A 6,702-nucleotide genomic window follows, 5' to 3' on the forward strand; every position below is an offset into this window, starting at 1 on the left:
TCCTCTCTCCGCCTCCTCCCCTGGCAGGAAGGGATTTCAGCCAAATTTACTTCTAGTTAGTTTCAACAAGTTGGCTTCATAACCCACGGTTTGTATTTGGCTTGTTCTGAAACTGACCAGAGTTCATGATTAACTATGATTCCCAGTCAGTTCACCATGGCAAGCAATTTTTATGGGGAAATTAAAGTAAATTCTAGTAAAGAAATTATTGCTTTCAGCTGAAGGACTGGGAGTGAGCAGGACACGTATCTCAGGTTTGGTTAAGTTTGTTCCACTTCATGCAAGTTGTCTTCAGCTGTGGTTTAACATAATGTGAAAAACAGGCAGTGTCCAAATGTCTAAGTTCTATGTTTGTCGCTAATTTTAAGTTAATTCTTCTTGTCATAGGAGTATTTAGTTAGATTTACGAAAATACAGTGACCACTCTGTTAATGACATGTTTCTCCCTCTGCTCTAAAAAGTCAGACACTACAGAAATGGCTTTTCATATTCAGCAGATTATACTAAATGGCATGCCACACAGAGCATGGTAGAATGCAGAATCTGCTACCTGGCACAGATTTAGTTTCCTTTTTAAAAAGTTTAAGAGCTTTGTCTTAGTTCTTCTGACTGCGAATATTGAATAGGCCATTTTATGTAGAAACAGAAAATACCCATGGCTCACAAAGCTTATGTGTTCTGCATAGCTCCATCCATGACTTCTTCTTTTCTCCTATCTATGTGTACACTTACTGCTACTCTTCTCTCATGCAAGATAACCTCCCGCTTGGCAGCATTCTAGAGAAAGTCAGAAAAAGCCTAAAGCTGCGATGGCTTTGACGCTAACTTCTGGGAGTTATCCCTAAAAAATGATTGGCTAAATGCAGAGAAAAGAATTATCACTGTTAAAGAGATGTAACACTGAGAAGGAGAGTGGTATGTTTCATAAAGGTAACAGGTAAAATACTGTATGTAAGACACATTCAATCAATCAATCAATGGTGTATACTAGTATAATAAATAATAGAACAATGACTGTGCGCGATCCAAAGTAAACCCGTCATATAAATGGAAGATTCCCGCTGCCCTCCAATAAAGTAACCGTACTTGGTGGAAGCAAGCTCTGCTCAAAGCGAGGGTTTCCTACCCCCATCGCAGCTCCTGTGCTGCTCCACTGCACCCAGTGTTCAGAACAAATGTTACAACTCTGAGAATCCACTAGTTGGCAGAGGACCTCTGGGAGTTGTAATCCTCCAAAAGAGAGGAGGAGAGACCAAGAAGGTCTCCCCATCTTCCAGAGAGAATGTTCAGCAGGCAAAAGGGCTGCTGTGGGTGTGAGGAATGGGATGGCCATAGACACAACCCTCTCCTTGCACAACTTGAGTCCAGTCTTCCTTTTTAAAGGTTAGTTTGTGACAGCAATCAAAACACTTACATGGGCTCTATAATCCTTACAAGAGCTCTGTAACAATGGCCCGGTACATACCTGATTTAAGGTCCGGAACGGCAGCGGCCTTTTTTTCTGTGGAGGGAAGCCACAGCCGCCAAACTGCATGGCTTCCCTCTGCAGGAAAAAGAACCCGCAAAATGTGGGTTCTTTTAAAGCCATGCCATGACGCAACAAGTGTGCCACTGGTGCACTCGATACATAAGTGCTGTAGGGCAATGTGTGGATGCCGTGTGGCGCTTATGTAACAATGGTGGTGCCCATGTATACAGGGCACCGCCATTATTACACCCTCGTCATGTGCTAGGGTTGTGGGGCATGTGGGCGCTCCGCCTCCAGGCAACCCTAGCACATGACGAGGGCGTCACAAAGGGCCCGTATCTACTGGTCCCTAGGTCAGTATTATCCCCTAGGGCCTGGACTGGAGGACTAAGGAAGAATCACATGCCCAGTCAATTCATGATGGAAGTATAATCAACCAGAGGCTTTTTGGCCATTACTTTACAGTTGTTGTTGTTGCTGCTGCTGTGTCCCTTCAAGTCATTTCTGATTTATGATGACCTTAAAATGAGTCCATCATGGGGTTTTTTGAGACTGAGAGAGTATCATTTGCCCATGGTCACCTAGTGAGTTTCCAGGCCGAGCAGGTATTTGAACCTTGGTCTCCAGTGTCATAGTCCAACACTCAAACCACTGCACTGGCTCCTTTATAGTAACTCTTAATAAATCTCACACAGCACTAGCTCTAAATACTGGTACAGCATAAGCTCCAAGGAACAAAACTGAACAGAAACGTGGCAGTGCAAAGCAACCCATTAACTTCTGCATGCAATTTAACATAGTATTTTAATACTGGAAGTCAGAGGAATATTCCATCTGTTGCATTCCTCAGAGATACAGACATTGCAGACACTCTTGCCAGTTCTCCTATCAAGTGTTTTCGTGCATCTGTACCTATATAGGGTCCAGTTAGACAGTGGCAACATCTGCCAAAGCCCTAATGTGGGATCAAAGACAGACAAACACCAGATGTGCACAAGACATTCTCCTAATGCCTTTAAAAATGCCTCTGAAAATCATACCAGGTACTCTTAATAGCTAATGAGAAACCCAGGGCCAGTCTGGCTAAAGGTATTTCATGAAGCGTAATTGGACTCATCTGGGAAAAAATAAAACAGACATGTTCTTGCACAACCCAAGCTACAGCATTTCATTTTATGTATTTTTAAGCTGATTTTTAAAAACATGGTGCTTTTCATAGCCTTTGCCTCCAAATACACAACATCCAGATGTCTTCAGATTCTTGTACACACTCACCAAGAACACACCCAGGACTGGAAGTAACTAAGAAAAAAGATCATTCTTTCAAGCACCTGCATGACAAAACCACATCAGAAAATGGTCATGCAACACAGACACAAACACCTTCAAAACCCATCACCAAGTTTTAAACTTTTTAATTGCTTTAAATTAATGTTTTAATATGGTTGCTTATTTAATTGTTGTATTTTTAAAAAAACTTTTGTGTTACCCATTGTTTTAACCGTATTTTGTTTTAACGTACATTGTGAGCCAGCTTGGATCCCATACTTGGAGAAAGAAATAAAGAAAGAAAGAAAGAGTGTTGTGTTTACACTATCAGTTTGTCTTTGCTGCAATGCAACAATCTTTCCCCATTTCATGCAACAATTGTCAAACTGTGCCAAAATAAATAAATGAGACACGGAAAGGCTTTGTTGAGCTAAGTCACACCAATCTATAGAGGAGGCTGGCCATATATCATAGTAGGCCTTTCCCTCATTTGCCTTTCCGTCCTTGCAGTCAGCCTTCATTGCATGGGTGGGAATCATGTAGCACTCCAGATGTCATTAGACTGCAAGTCCCAGCAGCCCTAAGTGAGGAATGCTAGGAACAACAGTTTCCACAACATCTGGAAGGCCACAACATTCCGACCCCTGCTTTATTCATGGCTGTGTATGAAGCTTTCAGTCATTTCTCAGGCAGAGATAGAGTAGAACCGTCAGACGCAACAGGGAACTGCCTGTTGTATCTCTGCATGAGCAACTATTCTAGATTTTCCACCTTCCATGAAGAGATACGGGCAACAGAACCTTGAATTTCAGGACACAAGTTCTTCACATGCTAAAACATTTCAGGTGTAAGCAGTGGCATCAATAGGGGGTGCAGGAGTGTGCGGACCACACTGGATGACACCCCAGAAGGAGGGTGACACCTGGTTGGGCCCTCCAAGGGGTGAACGCAATAACAACAGCAATAGTAAGTATATTTCTATACCACTTATCAGTGCACTTAAGCACTCCCTTAGCGGTTTATGTAATAAGCTAATTGCCCCCATCAAACTGAGTACTCATTTTAGCCACCTTGGAAGGATGCCAGTCTGAGTCGGCCCTGAGCCCCTGGCTGGGATTGAACTCACAACCTTGCAACTGTGAGTGAGTGGCTTCAGTACAGGCATTGAAGCCCAGTGATGGAGCAGCAGGAGGGGAGAATACACACCCTTTCCAGGTGGCACCGTTTGCACAAGGTAACCCCCTAGCTCAGTGATGGCGAACCTATGGCACGCGTGCCAGAGGTGGCACTCAGAGCCCTCTCTGTGGGCACATATGCTGTCACCCTAGCACAGAGTTTGCCAGAGTTTCTTACTAGAAAGCCAGAGGGACATGGCACTTTACAATAAATAAGTGGGGTCTGGGTTGCAGTTTGGGCACTCGGTCTGTAAAAAGTTCACCATCACTGCGCTAGCTACTGACTAGCTAGCTAGGTGTAAGAGTAAACTTTATGTCCAGGTTGACTAAAAAGACCAGAAACTCCCAGTTATTATTCCTTCCCAGTTTATTTTGGCGATTCAAAGACATGCTTTGTTCACCCCATAATATTTTCTGTCAGCTCGCAGTATGATCAGAGACTTTTTCCCAGCAGGTCAGTTTATTTTAACCCAGTATAAAATCAAAAAGAACAGGAACAAAATTTCAAACTTTTCTGTCAGTCTGGATGCATGCCTCAGTCAAATTTTAAGTCAGTAAATAAATGTGCCCCAGGTAACAAAAAGGTTTGGGAGACAGTACCTTACAGTAGTACTTGTAAAGTATAATTTATTTATTTAATTTATTAATTGATTTATATGCTTTCTCCCAGAAAGTGACCCTAGGCGACTCACAGATAAAAACAATTTAAAATTTACAATATTTTTTTAATAATTAAAATCATCTTACCAAAACAGTATAAATTACATAAAACATACACAAGTTTTTAAAAGTTAAAAGTACAGTACAGCTTGCATCCCTCTGTGTCATTTTGGTTAGTCCTAATAAAGATATTACCCAACTTTGATCCTATCCTTAAATTACGTTACCTAGATGAGGACAGATTAGCCTTGGTGACACTTGGTGCCGGAGGGGAGCCCTGATCGGTGAGGGGTTGGCATCAGCCTGCCTTGCCCCCACCTCCTGCTGATCACCCCTCGGCTTCCCTCACTTCTGCCTTGGCTCCCTCCTCTCGGCTAAAATGTACTTTTGGGGAATCATTTTAAAAAAGATTGAGAGAAGATATGCTATTTTATATGATAATAATAGTAATACTAATAATAGTTTTAATTTGTATCTTCCCGCCTCTCCCAATGGATCGAGGCGGGATCACAGCAGAGTTAAAAACACTTGTAATATTACAACATTAATTACAATTAAAACCATAGCTAAAAACATAAATCATCAATCATCAATCAATCACGGGGCCAGGTGCTCTCGGTCCGTACCAATGGTCTTCATAAAAGGTCAGGAGGATATGCGTGGCGGAAGAGCTCCGTCTTTACCACCTTCTTGAAAATCTCCAGGGATGTAACAAAAATCTCCATAGTCTAGGAGCAGCTATACTGAAAGCTTTTTGGGAAGTGGAAACATGTTTGGATGATGACACCTCCAACAGGTTCTTCCCACTTGTTCTAAGTTTGCGGGGCGGATTGTATGGGGAGATGCGTTCCCATAAGTAACCCAGGCCCAAGCCATGTAGGGCTTTAAAGGTAATAACCAACACCTTGTACTGTGCAAGAAGTATATATGGGGGGGGGGGGGGGGAAAGGGAAAGAAAAGCAAGCACCAGGCACATGTAGTTGCTTAAAATATCTGAATTTATGGAAAATTGAAAGATAACCAACTTAGAAGTGAACTGACAAACAAATTTATAGGTCAAACCTATTGATGTATTGTAAGAAATTTGGGGAGAGAAAGTACATTTGGAATAGAAGATTATATACTGCATGTATGTGCATATGTGTGTATACACACACACACACACACACACACACACATAAAAATTATAATGGCCAATGTGCTGTAGTAATCTGAGTGTTGGACTATGACTCTGAAGAACAGGGTTCAAATCAAAGAAGGGGGTGGACTTTAGTGCTCCCCAGAATGAAACAATAAACACCCGGAGGGTCCCTAGACTGTGATGCAGAAAGAATTGTGCACTCAGAGGGTTAAGGCATATTCCCTACAGCCATAAACCATGCTGATACTCAGAAAAGCATCTAGTCGCCAACTCCCCGCACAACCCAGCTATGAAGGACCCACCACAGCTCAGCAAGACATCCTTTGCAATTCCGTTGCCATCCCCTTTATGCAGTTCAACAGAGTGATCCACATCTGTAACAAACACTATGCATCTGTTTAAAAATAGAACAATAATCTCCATGCATTACAGCACTGCAAGAGAAGCCGAACCGCGACAGAAGCACTGGCTGGAAGGAATTCGGAATATATATTTGGTACAACAACAGTACAAACATTAACTCCCATCAGGAAAATGAAATCAGACTACTCACAAATTGATTAAGGAAAGAGCATCTTTTCCGCTTTGATATGTTCTGATAGCATTCAGACCAAGAAATGCAGCAAGCAAGCCTGAAAACACCCTCTCTCTCCCCTCAGTCTGCATCTGCAGTATCTTAGCTGAGAACAAGAGGAAGGTTGTGGATCTTCCTGCTTTGTGGGCATCATCTGATCAGGTAGATTCCTACACAGTTCAGAGATTTATCAAAGGAAACAGCATTCTATGAACCATTCGAGATTGGATTCTAATATACAGCCAACAATGAAATCAGGCATTGATCTATTCTTGGATGCATACATGGCAAAATCTGTGCACTATGCGCAAGGCAGAAACACACTGAAATTTTGTTCAGTCTAGCAATCACCTTTCAGAAATTCAGGAATATATTCATGTACACACCTTTTTTTTTCTTTTTCTAGGTAGATTTG

The 6,702-nt window shown here is 42.2% G+C and overlaps 1 protein-coding gene across 1 annotated transcript in view; it reads right to left on the minus strand.

The window, feature by feature from the left end:
- Window positions 1-6,408, minus strand: part of RGL1 (ral guanine nucleotide dissociation stimulator like 1) — a 119,535-nt gene extending 113,127 nt beyond the window's left edge. Inside the window, exon 1 of the mRNA XM_042465145.1 lies at window positions 6,267-6,408. The gene's annotated coding sequence lies outside the window, so the exon portion shown is untranslated. The remainder of the gene's footprint in view (window positions 1-6,266) is intronic.
- Between the last annotated feature and the right edge of the window lie 294 nt (window positions 6,409-6,702).

The sequence above is a fragment of the Sceloporus undulatus genome, chromosome 4 (genome assembly GCF_019175285.1).
Source record: "Sceloporus undulatus isolate JIND9_A2432 ecotype Alabama chromosome 4, SceUnd_v1.1, whole genome shotgun sequence".
NCBI classification, from domain to species: Eukaryota; Metazoa; Chordata; class Lepidosauria; order Squamata; family Phrynosomatidae; genus Sceloporus; species Sceloporus undulatus.